This window comes from Herpailurus yagouaroundi, unplaced genomic scaffold (assembly GCF_014898765.1).
Source record: "Herpailurus yagouaroundi ecotype Mexico unplaced genomic scaffold, PumYag 185, whole genome shotgun sequence".
Taxonomy (NCBI): domain Eukaryota; kingdom Metazoa; phylum Chordata; class Mammalia; order Carnivora; family Felidae; genus Herpailurus; species Herpailurus yagouaroundi.
The window spans coordinates 9,634,017-9,646,097 of record NW_024412416.1 but is presented as its reverse complement, the minus strand read 5'-3'; the positions used below and the strand labels follow the sequence as shown (position 1 = coordinate 9,646,097).

Sequence of the window (12,081 nt, the reverse complement as noted above, 5' to 3'; positions counted from 1 at the left end):
CATTTTTGTAGATTGTTCAAGTTCATGCTCAGGTCGACTGGAAGGTCAGAGATAATCCCAGGTCTATCTCATTTTCAAGGTATATGCTCCAGTCGGGGCAAGAATTGAACAATGCCCTCAGTGGGGCTTTATTTATTTGTTTCGTATTTTTTAAACTTTAGTAAAATGCACCTCACATAAAATTTGTCATCTTAACCATTTTCAAATGTACAGTTCAACAGTATTAAGCACATCCATATCGTTGTGCAACCAATCTCCAAAACTCCTTTCATCTTGTAAAACTAAAACTTTGTGTCCGTTAAAATAAGTCCCCATTCCTTTCTTTCCCACCCTCAGCCCCTGGAAACCATCAATCTACTTTCTGTCTCTATAAATTTAACTACTAGTTCCCTCCTAGAAGTGGAATTATACACGGTTTGTCTTTGCCACTGGTTTATTTCACTCAGCACAGTGTCCTCACGATGGATCCATATTGTTGCAAGTGTCAGAATTTCCTTCCTTTTAAAGGATGAGTAATTGTCATGAAATGAATGTTTGTGGATGGTATAAGGGTAGGACCATGATCTGATAGGATTAGTGTCCTTATGAGAAGAGACACCAGAGAGCTCAGTCTCTGTGTCTCTGTGCAAACATCAAGGAAAAGCCCATGTGAGGACGTAGCAAGAAGGTGGCCTTCTGGAAGCCAGGAAGAGAGTTCTCACCAGACCCAAACTAGCCAGAAACCTGATCTTGGAGTTTTAGCCTCCAGAACTAGGAGAAAATAAATTCGTGTTGTAGATGCTACCCATTCTATGGCATTTTGTGATGGCAGGCCGATAGAATAATATTCCATTGTTTGCAGGCCCGGTTTTGTTTATCCACTCATCCATTGATGGACCCTTGGGTCTCTTCCATATCTTGGCCATGAACATGGCGTGCAGATATCTTTTTGGGACCCTGCTTTCAATTCTTTTGGCTATGCACTCAGAAGTGGCATCGTTGGATTAGATGGCTATTCTAGGTTACTGTTTTGAGAAACTGTGATATTGTTTTCCACAGTGGCTACACTGTTTTACATCCCTACCACAAGCGTTCCAATCTCCCTGTCCTCAACAACACTTGCTATTTTGTTGTTTGATAGCAGCCATCCTAATGGGTATGAGATAGAGGGCTTTATTTATTTATTTATTGTGCAAGCGGGAGAGGGGCAGACAGTGAGAGGGAGAAAGAGAGAATCCCAAGCAGGCTCTGCACCACCAGCACAGAGCCCGACGCATGACCTGAACCCACGAACCGTGAGATCATGACCCGAGCTGAAGTCAGATGCTTAACCGACTAAGCTACTCAGGCACCCCAGAACAGCTTTCTTTTTTTAATTTTTATTTTTTTCATTTAAATTCGAGTTAGTTAACATACCGTGTAGTCTTGGATTCAGGAGTAGAACCCAGTGATTCATCTATTACATACAGAAGGAATTTCTTTTTAAGAAATAGAAGCTATGGTAGTTCTTAATCTTTTCCAGAGCAGGGAATCTGAGAATCTGGTGAAAGCTTGTGACTTCTCACAAGAAGAAAGCATAAAGAAAATGCTCATAAACATACGATTTAATTAAGTTCCTCTAAGGAGTCATGAACTCCAGATTACAAATCCGTGATCTATGCTACGAGTGTCACTAGAAGGTACTTAATGGCTGGTAATACTTGCCCTGGTAATGGCTTTTCTCATTCTCTTTTTTTCTGTTTCTTCTCTATACAGGTCTCCCTGGCTATCTGAAAGTAGAACATTCCTATGAAAACTTTCGTTAAGTTGAAATAGCATAAAGCAAAGAAGCAATTACTATTAATTAATTAATTTATTTTTTTTTTCAACGTTTATTTATTTTTGGAACAGAGAGAGACAGAGCATGAACGGCGGAGGGGCAGAGAAAGAGGAAGACACAGAATCGGAAACAGGCTCCAGGCTCTGAGCCATCAGCCCAGAGCCTGACGCGGGGCTCAAACTCACGGACCGCGAGATCGTGACCTGGCTGAAGTCGGACGCTTAACCGACTACGCCACCCAGGCGCCCCAATTACTATTAATTTATATGGAAAAGGTTTTGAGTGTTCCCAGACCCAAAAAGTAACCTCTGAGGTTTTTCTGATACCTTAGGACACGTCTTGCGAACGGATGCACAAAATAAATCGAGATAAAGCACAGGTGCTCGCAGACACAGTTCAGACCTCTGCAGGCTGATGCTGGCATATGAGTGCGGTTCTGGGAGCAGGGGCTTGGCGGTGGGTGCTGCCTCTACAGCGGTTCGCCGCAAAACAAACATTCAACACGGTTTTTGCTTTTCGCCTTTTTTTTTTTTGTAAAAACAAAAATATTCTTAAGTTTCTTTTGGTTAGCAACAGCAGGTACCAGTGTAGGTTTTTCTTAAAAGCAAAGTGGCATGTTTAAAAAAAAAATAAAAAGTAAAGGGGGTGCCTGGGTGGCTCAGTTGGTTAAGCATCCAACTTTGGCTCAGATCATGATCTCTTGGTTCCCCGAGATCTAGCCCTGCGTTGGGCTCTGTGCTGATAGCTTGGAGGCTGCTTCAGATTCTCTGTCTCCCTCTTTTTCTCTGCCCCTCCCCTGCTCGTGCTCTCTCTCAAAAACAAATAAATAAACATTTAAGAAAAGTTAAAAAAAATGTAAAGTGGCATAATGCAAACTTTCAAAGAGCAGGGGCTACCTCTGTTGGGCATTTACCATTTGCCTAATGCTGTGCTAAATGTTTAACATATACTTTTCCACCTCACAATAACCTTATAGGGTAGATACAATTATTTTTTTAAAGTTTGTTTATGTTTACTTATTTTGAGAGAGAGAGAATCAGAGTATGAGTGGGGGAGGGGCAGAGAGAGAGGGAGACACAGAATCTGAAGCAGGCTCCAGGCTCTGAGCTGTCAGCACAGAGCCCGACAAGGGGCTCGAACTGGCGAGCTGTGAGATCATGACCTGAGCCGAAGTCGGATGCTCAACCGACTGAGCCACCCAGGCTCCCCAAGTAGATACAATTATTATTCCCATTTTACAGATGAAGGAACTGAGGCTGCTCAATTTTCTCACAGGTAGTCCACAGAGGAGCTGGGATTCTTTGAGCTTAAAGATTTTGGTGTAACTGGGGAAATCTACAGATGTTGGATGAAGGCAGCACCCATGTCATATGCCTGGGGCTTAGTGCACAGCCTCTCATCTCTTCTGGGAGGAGGCAGATGTAGCAATACTTGACCTTGCCCAAGCTCATCAACAGATGCCCAATCACTGGTCGTGGGATACTTTCAGGAGTCCCTGTAATTCCTAAAGTTTCTTGATGCTTTATAACCTCTCTTCCCAGGATTCCGAGGGGGTAGCAAAGTGTTTCAATGATGAGGTCAACAGAGGAAGACCACCCAGAACCAAGTCAGGATGCCTTGTATCACTGAGATATATCAGACACAGAAGTGGAGAAAAAAAGGAAATAACAAACAATGGACTTCCAGGTTTTACTTCTGCTGCCATGACTACCGTTCAAGGGCTCACAGCTCCTAAGGAACAGCTCGTGCAGTCTATGCTGAACCTACTAAAACTTAAAGCAAGTGCCTGAAGCCTTCCCAGGGCTACTCATTTTCTTTTGCATTTATCTTTACAAATGGTAGCTGTTGCTGAACCATGTTACGTTGACTAAAAAGGGGCATTCCCTGGCCTTGAACTCAGAGCATCAGGGGTTGGGTGGGGGCTGGGAGCGTCAAGCAGGCTTTTGGCTTCCCAGGAGAGGTTAGTAGATTTCCGGGAAGGCAGCCCCTATGGATTGCTGTGGTTGCTGCACCTTGTGGGTCTGGAGCTGTATTTGGCCACAGAATGTTAGGTACCAGCTTCTTCTGCCCAAGAACACTGTCGTCTAGAGATTAGGCTGCTATGGAAGTGCAAGGAATTATCCTGGATGTTAAGAAAGACACTCCATCATTTCAAATAATAAGAGCAGTTAACATTCATTGAGTGCCCATCACGTATCAGGCACTGTGCTAAGCACTTCATGTGGATTGTTAGCATCTCAAATCCTTCCAACATGTTATCTTTCTGCTTTCTGGGGACTCTTGTAAGAGCAAACCCACATGTTGAACTACGGCACTGTTTTATGGATCAGGGGACTCTTTCCTTCTGTCCTAATGATGATATTCTGTTTAAAAACTCTTGAAGAACCATAGTGAATGTTGATCCCCAGCCCCCGCCCCTCTACACTGGACACTCTCTCACAGTGGGCTCCCCCAAGTCTACAGGATGCTGGGATGCAGAGAGGATGAAATTTCACAGTTACTGCCTGTGTAATGCGAGATCAGATTGTGTCTCAAACTTGGTGTGGAGAGGGTGACTGAGAGAGAAACTGCCTAAAGGATGTAAACTACTCACTAATGAATATGGATGATCTGCCCACAAAGGATGCATTTCATGCGGAAAACTGTTGTCATTTCAATAGGTTTTTATCACATTATCTTGGCCACTTTGTAGCAGTGTATTGGGGCAGTTATTGACAGGAAGGCATCTATGTTTGATCTCAGGATTGGTCTGCCATGGAAAAGGCTGAAATTAATGGTGACTGTAGGCTGCTTGAGAAACCCCACCAAAGGAACTTACTTTGCCACAAGAAGAGACCCGGAATATCTTTTAAAAATCACACCGATTATGCAGGAATACACCTGGGGAATAACTTGACTTTTCAAAAGGGCTCAAAGTAGTTCTCAAAAGTCCCCTTCAGTAACCAAGGCTTTGTACCTGTTATTTGTAAGCAATATGGGTGGCTAGACAGGAAATTTTGTGGTAATGATTCTACAAAGTTGTGAAATTTGCATACAGAGATTTGATGAGCCTTCACCAGTATGGGTTATTACCCAGCAGCCCAGGAAGATGGCCAAGAAGTTGCTAAAAGTTTCTTACCTCTCAGTACGTCACTGGAGTTCTTCTTGTGGAAGACTTGCTTCAGCCATTTCCGTGCAGATGTGGCCGAGACTTTCTAAGATAAATGTGGGCATATTTTGGCTGTTTATCTGTATCTACTCAGTTTTTTTATCATGTGATTCTGTCTTTGCCAGAAATAATGAAGTTGGACAAAGTGGATTCACTGTGGAAGTGTCTGATAACGTGCCTCAGTTTCCTCACTGTAACTGGGAAATGTCTGCAGAGATGAAGATTCAAACAAGAGCACAGTTTTATTTGGCCACTTCTATTTTATTTTATTAAAAGAATTTTTTTGAGTAGGTTCCATGCCCCATGTGGGGCTTGAACTCATGACCCTGAGATCAAAGGTCGCATGCTCTGACTGAGCCAGCCAGGTGCCCCAATTTGGTCACTTCTTATCTCCCCTTGCACAGAGCTGAATACCATCCACTCATGATTCTAGGCAGACAGCTCGGGGTAAGGACAACCAATTATTTACTTACAATTGTGTCATTAGCACTTCCAAAACACTGGTGACCATCCTCAAGCCTTTCATAGCTCAGCCTAGACTTGTGGCTTTTTAAGAATCAGTTTGCTTTCTTTCTTTTTCTACCCCATTGTTTGTTGATAGATAAGCTTGAAAACACCCCCTTCCTCGGAGCTTGATTGGCAAGTGTCAAATCCGCAAGCTTTGGCAGCTATGTGCTATGTGGCTGTGTGGCAGCTACGTTAAGGAGGAGTGAAGGAGGACATAAGGAGGAGTGAAGGAGGACACGGGTTGGTCTGTGGCCAGAGGGAAAAGAGAAACCCATATAACCAGGATGAACAGACGAGTAGAAGGTGTGCGTAGTAGTTCCCTGGGGCTGCCCTAACAAATCACCGCAAACCTGGTAGCTTAAAACAACAGAAATTTATTTTCTCACAGTTGTGGAGGTTAGAAGCCTGAAATCAAGACGTTAGGGCCATGCTTCCTCTGAAGGCTCTAGGGGCGGGTCCTTCCTTGCATTGTTTTCTGGCTTCAGGTGGCTCTTGGCACTCTTTGGGTTTTCTTGCCTCGTGGACTTAGCACTTCAATACTTCTACCTCTGTCGTCACATGGCATTCTCCCCTGTGTGTTTTCACACCACTTCTCTCTATGTGCCTTCTGCATATCTTCTTATACAGGTACCAGTCACTGCATTGAAACTCCACCCTAACCCAGTATGACCTCATCTTAATTTAACCAATCACATCTGCAAAGACCCTATTTACAGATAAAGTCACTGAGCTTCCACGCAGACACAAAGTTTGGGGGACATTATTCAACACAGTGTAGAGGGGGTGGTCTGATGGCATCTGGAATGTGGATTTGAATGTGTTCTTTAGACCAAATCACACTCTGGGGAGCCTGGGGTGCTCAGTCAGTTAAGCGTCCGATCTCAGCTCAGGTCATGATCTCACGGTTTCGTGAGTTCGAGCCCTGCATTGGGCTCTGTGCTGACAGCTCAGAGCCTGGAGCCTGCTTCGGATTCTGTGTCTCCCTCTCTCTCTGCCCATCCTCCATTCACACTCTGTTTCTCTCTGTCTCTCAAAAATGAATAAATGTTAAAAAAAGAAAAAAAAAGACCACATCACACTCCAAGCTTTGAGTGCTGTGAGACAGGCCCATATCCTTATCATTAGTTCTCATTTGTGTGTAAGCCAGGTTCAAGTTGTGTGACTACTAATGCAACCAAAAGAATTTTTAATATATACAAAATAAAAAGCACCCTATTATTACGATTCTATTAGCTGCCACTGTAGGTCGTAGGTCAAGGAATATGATCTTTTTCTATATACCCCGGTATGGGTGGGTGCCATATTTATCAACCATGAAGGTATTCTTCCCAGGGTAGCTTGAGGAAAGCAAACTGTTTTTATACATTGTAGAAAATGAGGCCCGGAGAGACTTGACCAAGCATACTTAGTATATCAGGAGGGAGCCTGCACGGCCAACCTCAACTCAACTTCATAGGAAGGTCATAGGCAGGACAAGCCCAGGAGGTTGCTGGGCTCCAGTTCTCTGCTTCTCTGTGAGTCTTTGGGCTCTATGCCTCTCCATATGTCTGACCCACCCCGAGGCTAGAGACCAGGTAGCTGGCACAGGTCCAGACATCATATTCAGTCACAAGGTCCTGAAGCAGGAAGAGGTTATATCTGGTTAGGTCTCTTCTTAAGGGCAAGGAAAACATTCCCAGGAGTCAGCCAGTAGACCTCCCTTTGTGTCCTGTTGGCCAGAAAGATGACAGGTGCCCATATCTAAATCCATCACCAGCAAAGATTTGGGAATCCATGACTGACCGAGACTTCTCTGGACTCGCCCCTCAGCCTGGGCTTATATGGAGCCCTCTAGAAGCACAAGGCTGAGTGAAGGAGGGCAGATGCCTGTTCTGAATTAAGAGGAAAGGAGGGTGGGCGAGAAATGCGTGCTGAGTGGGCAACCAGAAGCGTCAGCTACACTTGGCAAGCTTATGTTTCCAAAATCCCAGATGACTCCAGGGCTCTTTCCACCAGACTTTTTACATCACTCCTAAACAGCCATCCATGTGTGGTCGGCAGAGTCTAGCACAAAGTGCCAGAATGTAGCATCCCACCAATGTTCTGATCTGCCTGCTGTGCCTCTGACGTCAGTAGCACAAAGGGCAAAAATCGGTTCAGCTTTCCTGATGGCTCCACAGCCCTGGAAGTGGCTCTATAGAAGGTGGTTTTAAGGGACCCATAAAAGAACAGACATACTTCACTGCTGTGAGCCCACAGACTGGGCTCCAAGGTGACGCCAGCTAGCTTTCTTGGCTTAGGGCCCTTCCGATGCCCTCTGTGTGGGTCCCACAGCAAAGAATCCTGTTCACTAAATTTTCAGCTGGGAAAAGGGTGTGAGAGGGTGGTTCTGAGTAGGGCGGTTGGTTTAACCCCGTAAAATCATGTGTTAAACAATTGCTACATGCAAAGATGCACCAAATCTGTCTGTTCTTTGTGGCCTCCATCCAAGGGCTGCAACCTCTCAGTGAGCACCAACATAGCACCCTAAGCCTTGTTCGGTGAACTTGTGGAAAGCCATGGAGTCCTGGGGCAGCAGGAAGCGGTTCTCCTTTAAACCCAGTGCTTACAGGGGAATCTCTGCTCAGGTTTTCTGTGATCTGTAGGGCTGGGGCAGGGGTCTCTGAGCTGGGGCAGGGGCAGTCACTTGGTGGAGGGTGGTCAGGGGTCCGAAATTTGGCCCATGCCTCATCCCATCCTGGAACCTTCCTGTCACTCAGCAAAGGGGAAGGAAACTTTTCTGTTTGTTATCTCATGGACTCATCATAGCAGCCAACAGTGTGGGTGTTAGCACCCCCAATTAACATTTGGAGCCAAGGGTTCAGACAGGGTGAGATGTATACTCAGGTCACACAGCCAGTGAATGAATTCAGAGCCCATCAAGATCCTGAGGGAATGGGGTGTGGAGACAGGCACGTGATAGAAGACAAAGCGCTCGGGGAGACCTGGGAGGCTATTTGGGAGGGCAGGCTGAGTCCCAGATGTAGGGCGTAGCCTGGGGGCACAAGAGTTAGCATCTGGCAGCACCTGGGGAGGAGGGAATCACAAGGGCCAGGAGGTGAACGGCCCGTTGCTAAAAAAATACATGGCACACCAAGGGTTCGGTTCTTCCCAAGGGAGCCCAGCTGGCTGGCAAGGGGGAACAGTTCTTGCAAAAATAGGAAAGCACAGGGACTGCCGGGAGGTGGGCAAAGTGTTACTTGTGGTTACCTTCAGATGTGGGCGTCCCCAGGTGGGGATTCCACATGCAGAAGTGAGCCTGTGCAGCGGGGTTTGGAGCACAGGCCCCATCCCTTCCCCACAGCGGGAAGGACAGGGAGAGCGAGCGGGCAGGGACTTTGGGCCAGAGGGCTGGCTTCCCTGTTGTCTGAGACGAACAAAGGAACTCTGGGACCAAATGGAAACTTGGTTCCTTTTCTGTCAGTGGCCGAGGGACACCTTTAATTGTAAAATTCACGACCAGCCCTTGATGGAAATTGCAACAAGGCCAGGCCATATGGGAACGTTTCGATGGAAATGAGCATCTGTTCTCTATAAGAAATGCAAATGATGCTTAATTGCGCCTTCAGAGGGATCTGTCTCTGTCCCCAGCAGGGGGCCCATAGGTGGGGTAATCTGACCGGGGTTCAAAGTCCCCAGCCCTCTCCCCACAAGACAGAGGTAGCCAAGAGAGCACATGAGAAGTTTCCTGCTTGGAGTGACCCCAGACCAGCCAGTGGCCTCCGGTGACGTTCCCTCCAGGAACATCTGTACAGAAGGGGACTCACGCATACTAAATCCCTACGGTGTTCCAGGTTTCACTTGATGTGGGCATCCTCCCCCCACCCCCCATGCCGTGGGATCCCCTGCTTTACAGATGAGGAAACAAAAGTCAGAAAGAACATCATGCCGTTTGTCTGGTGTGTCAGAGAGTGTATGGTGGGACAGATTCACAGCCAGGACCGACAGTTTGAAGAGCCCCACGGACTTCTTCTAACATCGACTGAATGCCTAGGTCATGTCTTTGGCAAACCTTGTCTTACTCTGTCTGGCTATCTCTCCACTCCCCTCTGAAGAGCCGAATAAAGGGGGTCTGCACAGGAAAGGGTTATTCCTTCATAATTCCCATGTCACTTCCGGAAACACTACAGACGTCTTACAACAAAAAGCACTTAAAATAGGACTGGTAGGGGCGCCTGGGTGGCTCAGTCGGTTAAGCGTCCGACTTCAGCTCAGGTCACGATCTCGCGGTCCGTGAGTTCGAGCCCCGCGTCAGGCTCTGGGCTGATGGCTCAGAGCCTGGAGCCTGTTTCCGATTCTGTGTCTCCCTCTCTCTCTGCCCCTCCCCCGTTCATGCTCTGTCTCTCTCTGTCCCAAAAATAAATAAACGTTGAAAAAAAAAATAAATAAAATAGGACTGGTAAAATGAAAAGAGAAGACTGGAGCCCGCAGCCCCTCCCTGCAGGGTGCTGAGGAGTGAAGTTTCTACACCATCACCTCAATCATCAGCAGCAGCAGATTTGATGGTGCTGTGATCAGGGACGCCTGCTGCAGTTCACGGCTTCTGTAAGGCCCCTGAGCACAGGTCCTGGGCTCCAGGACTTTGCTTCCGGTGTAGGAGGGAAGCCATTTTCTCCTCGGTGCTCCGCTTCTCATCTGCAAGGTGGGATGATAGTTCCTCATGGGTTGTTATGAGAGCTAACGCGTTCACGCTTTTAGGATGGCACCTGGCCCATACTGAGCGCTTAAGAGGTGCTAGCTGTCACTACTTTCCCGGATCTCACTGTGAACCCTGCACGGGTTTGAGAACTCCCCGGAGGTGCTGGGTTGAGGTGTGGTTGCTGCCCTTGCTTCTGTGACCAGAGCCACCACAGGCTTTTTACCTTTTCCAGACCTCAGGCTGCCTACAGGATCTTTGAAAAACTGCCTTAGATTATAGGGGCCATTTTGCCTCTGAGCTGCCAGAGGAGCAGGGAATATTTCTTGCCAATGCCGTGTTACGGGCTGAATTGTATCCCCCGTAAACTCATGTGTTGAACCTCTAAAGCCCGGTACCTCAGAAGGCAGCCGTATTTGAGAATGAGGTCTTAAAAGAGGTGATAAAGTTGTAATGGGGCTATTAGGATGGCCCTTAATCCAATATGGCTGTGTCCTTACAAGAAGAAGAAGAGACACAAGGGACCATCCTGCACGGAAGTAATCATGTGGGGAGGCAGCAGGGAGGTGGCCGTCTGCCAGACAAGGATAAGAGCCTCAGAGGAAACCAACCCTCCGGCACTTTGATTTTGGACTTCCAGCTTCCAGAACCATGAGAAGTAAATGTCTGTTTAAGCCAGCCGGCCTGTGGCATTTCATTTTGGCAGCCCAAGCCACGGCAGACTGTGTTCCAGGTGCCTAGCGGGGAGTGGATGCTAATAAATGCGTGCTGAATTGGCTGAACTGGATGCATGTTCATTTCCCATGAAATGAAAAAGGAGGCCTGGGTCCCAGGGTTTGCGACCCTTTGAAGAGAGATGCCCTTCCAGGCAAGTCTCCTGCAAGATCCCTGACTCTGTCCACCCCCCGGGAAGGAACCAAAGTCTTTCAGGAGCAGTAAGATCCAGCTGTGGCAATGAGGCCAGAGGGAGTGGGGGCGGAGCAGGGAGAAAAGAGAGGAAGTGGGGCCAGTGTCCTCAGAGGGGGTAGGCGGGAGCAGAACCTGGGAGGACCCCTTGGCTCTGTGTGGCTCACGGGAGGATGAGAAGTTGGTGCTCCGGAAAGGTGGGTCCTCGGGTACCCCAGGCGGTGGGGGTGGGGTTGCTAATGGCAAAACTGGTCCTCTATGGGGCTTTCCTTCTCTGAAAGGGGAGGGGCTGCTGGTGCCTGGAAGCTGTTGGCCAGATACCGAACGAGAACATGCTGGAAGAAGGCCTCAGTAGCAGCAGCTACTCTCACCTCCCCAGCTCCGTCCTGCCTGCCACAGTTTGGGGGAGGAGAAGCCATGGCCCTGAGGTTACCACTGGGATTCCCGGAGCTGTGAAGACTGCATATTCAGAGTATCATTCTTCAGAGGTGGGTGAAGGAGGTTGGGGAGGGGTTGAATAAACAGATCTCCCCTTGCTGGCCCGAGGAAGAGAACGTTCTCTTCTTATAGATGAGACTCAGAGACACTGTGGCTTGTCCAAGGTCACACAGATGGGAATTTCCGAGTGTGCCAGAAACCAAAATCTGGGCAATGTTTTTTTCTGCACACGAGCCAGCACTGCAAGCTCTCAGACCTGCCGGTTTGTGTGATGTTTCTCAGGCCCCGCCCACCTGGAGGGATGAAAACCCTCTAGCAGGGTCAGTGCGTGCCCACCCGTTCCCTACGTCCTCACGGTGCCCTCTGGACTCTCTCACCATGTGGGTTCCAAGCACTGAGCTCCCCCAGCGCCAGAAAGCAGAGATTTGATGAAATATGGAATGTGTATGCCACTGGGCCTCACCTGTCCACGGGTCTGGGATGGCAGAATAAGGCCCCGCTTACACGTATGACAGAGGCTCTAAACCACTGATCTCCCCGAACAAGAACGTTAGCCTTCCCTACCCTGCCCACTCCCCCCCCCCACCCTCCCCAACCCCCCACCTGCCTTCCATCCATCTCTAGCCATCT

General features: G+C 47.9%; 1 long non-coding RNA gene across 1 annotated transcript in view; it reads left to right on the top strand.

The window, feature by feature from the left end:
* LOC121042430 (uncharacterized) overlaps positions 1-6,345 on the top strand; it is a 12,162-nt gene extending 5,817 nt beyond the window's left edge. Inside the window, exons 2-3 of the long non-coding RNA XR_005796190.1 lie at positions 1,735-1,779; positions 5,072-6,345. This is a non-coding gene — a long non-coding RNA (uncharacterized LOC121042430). The remainder of the gene's footprint in view (positions 1-1,734; positions 1,780-5,071) is intronic.
* The last annotated feature ends 5,736 nt before the right edge of the window (positions 6,346-12,081 follow it).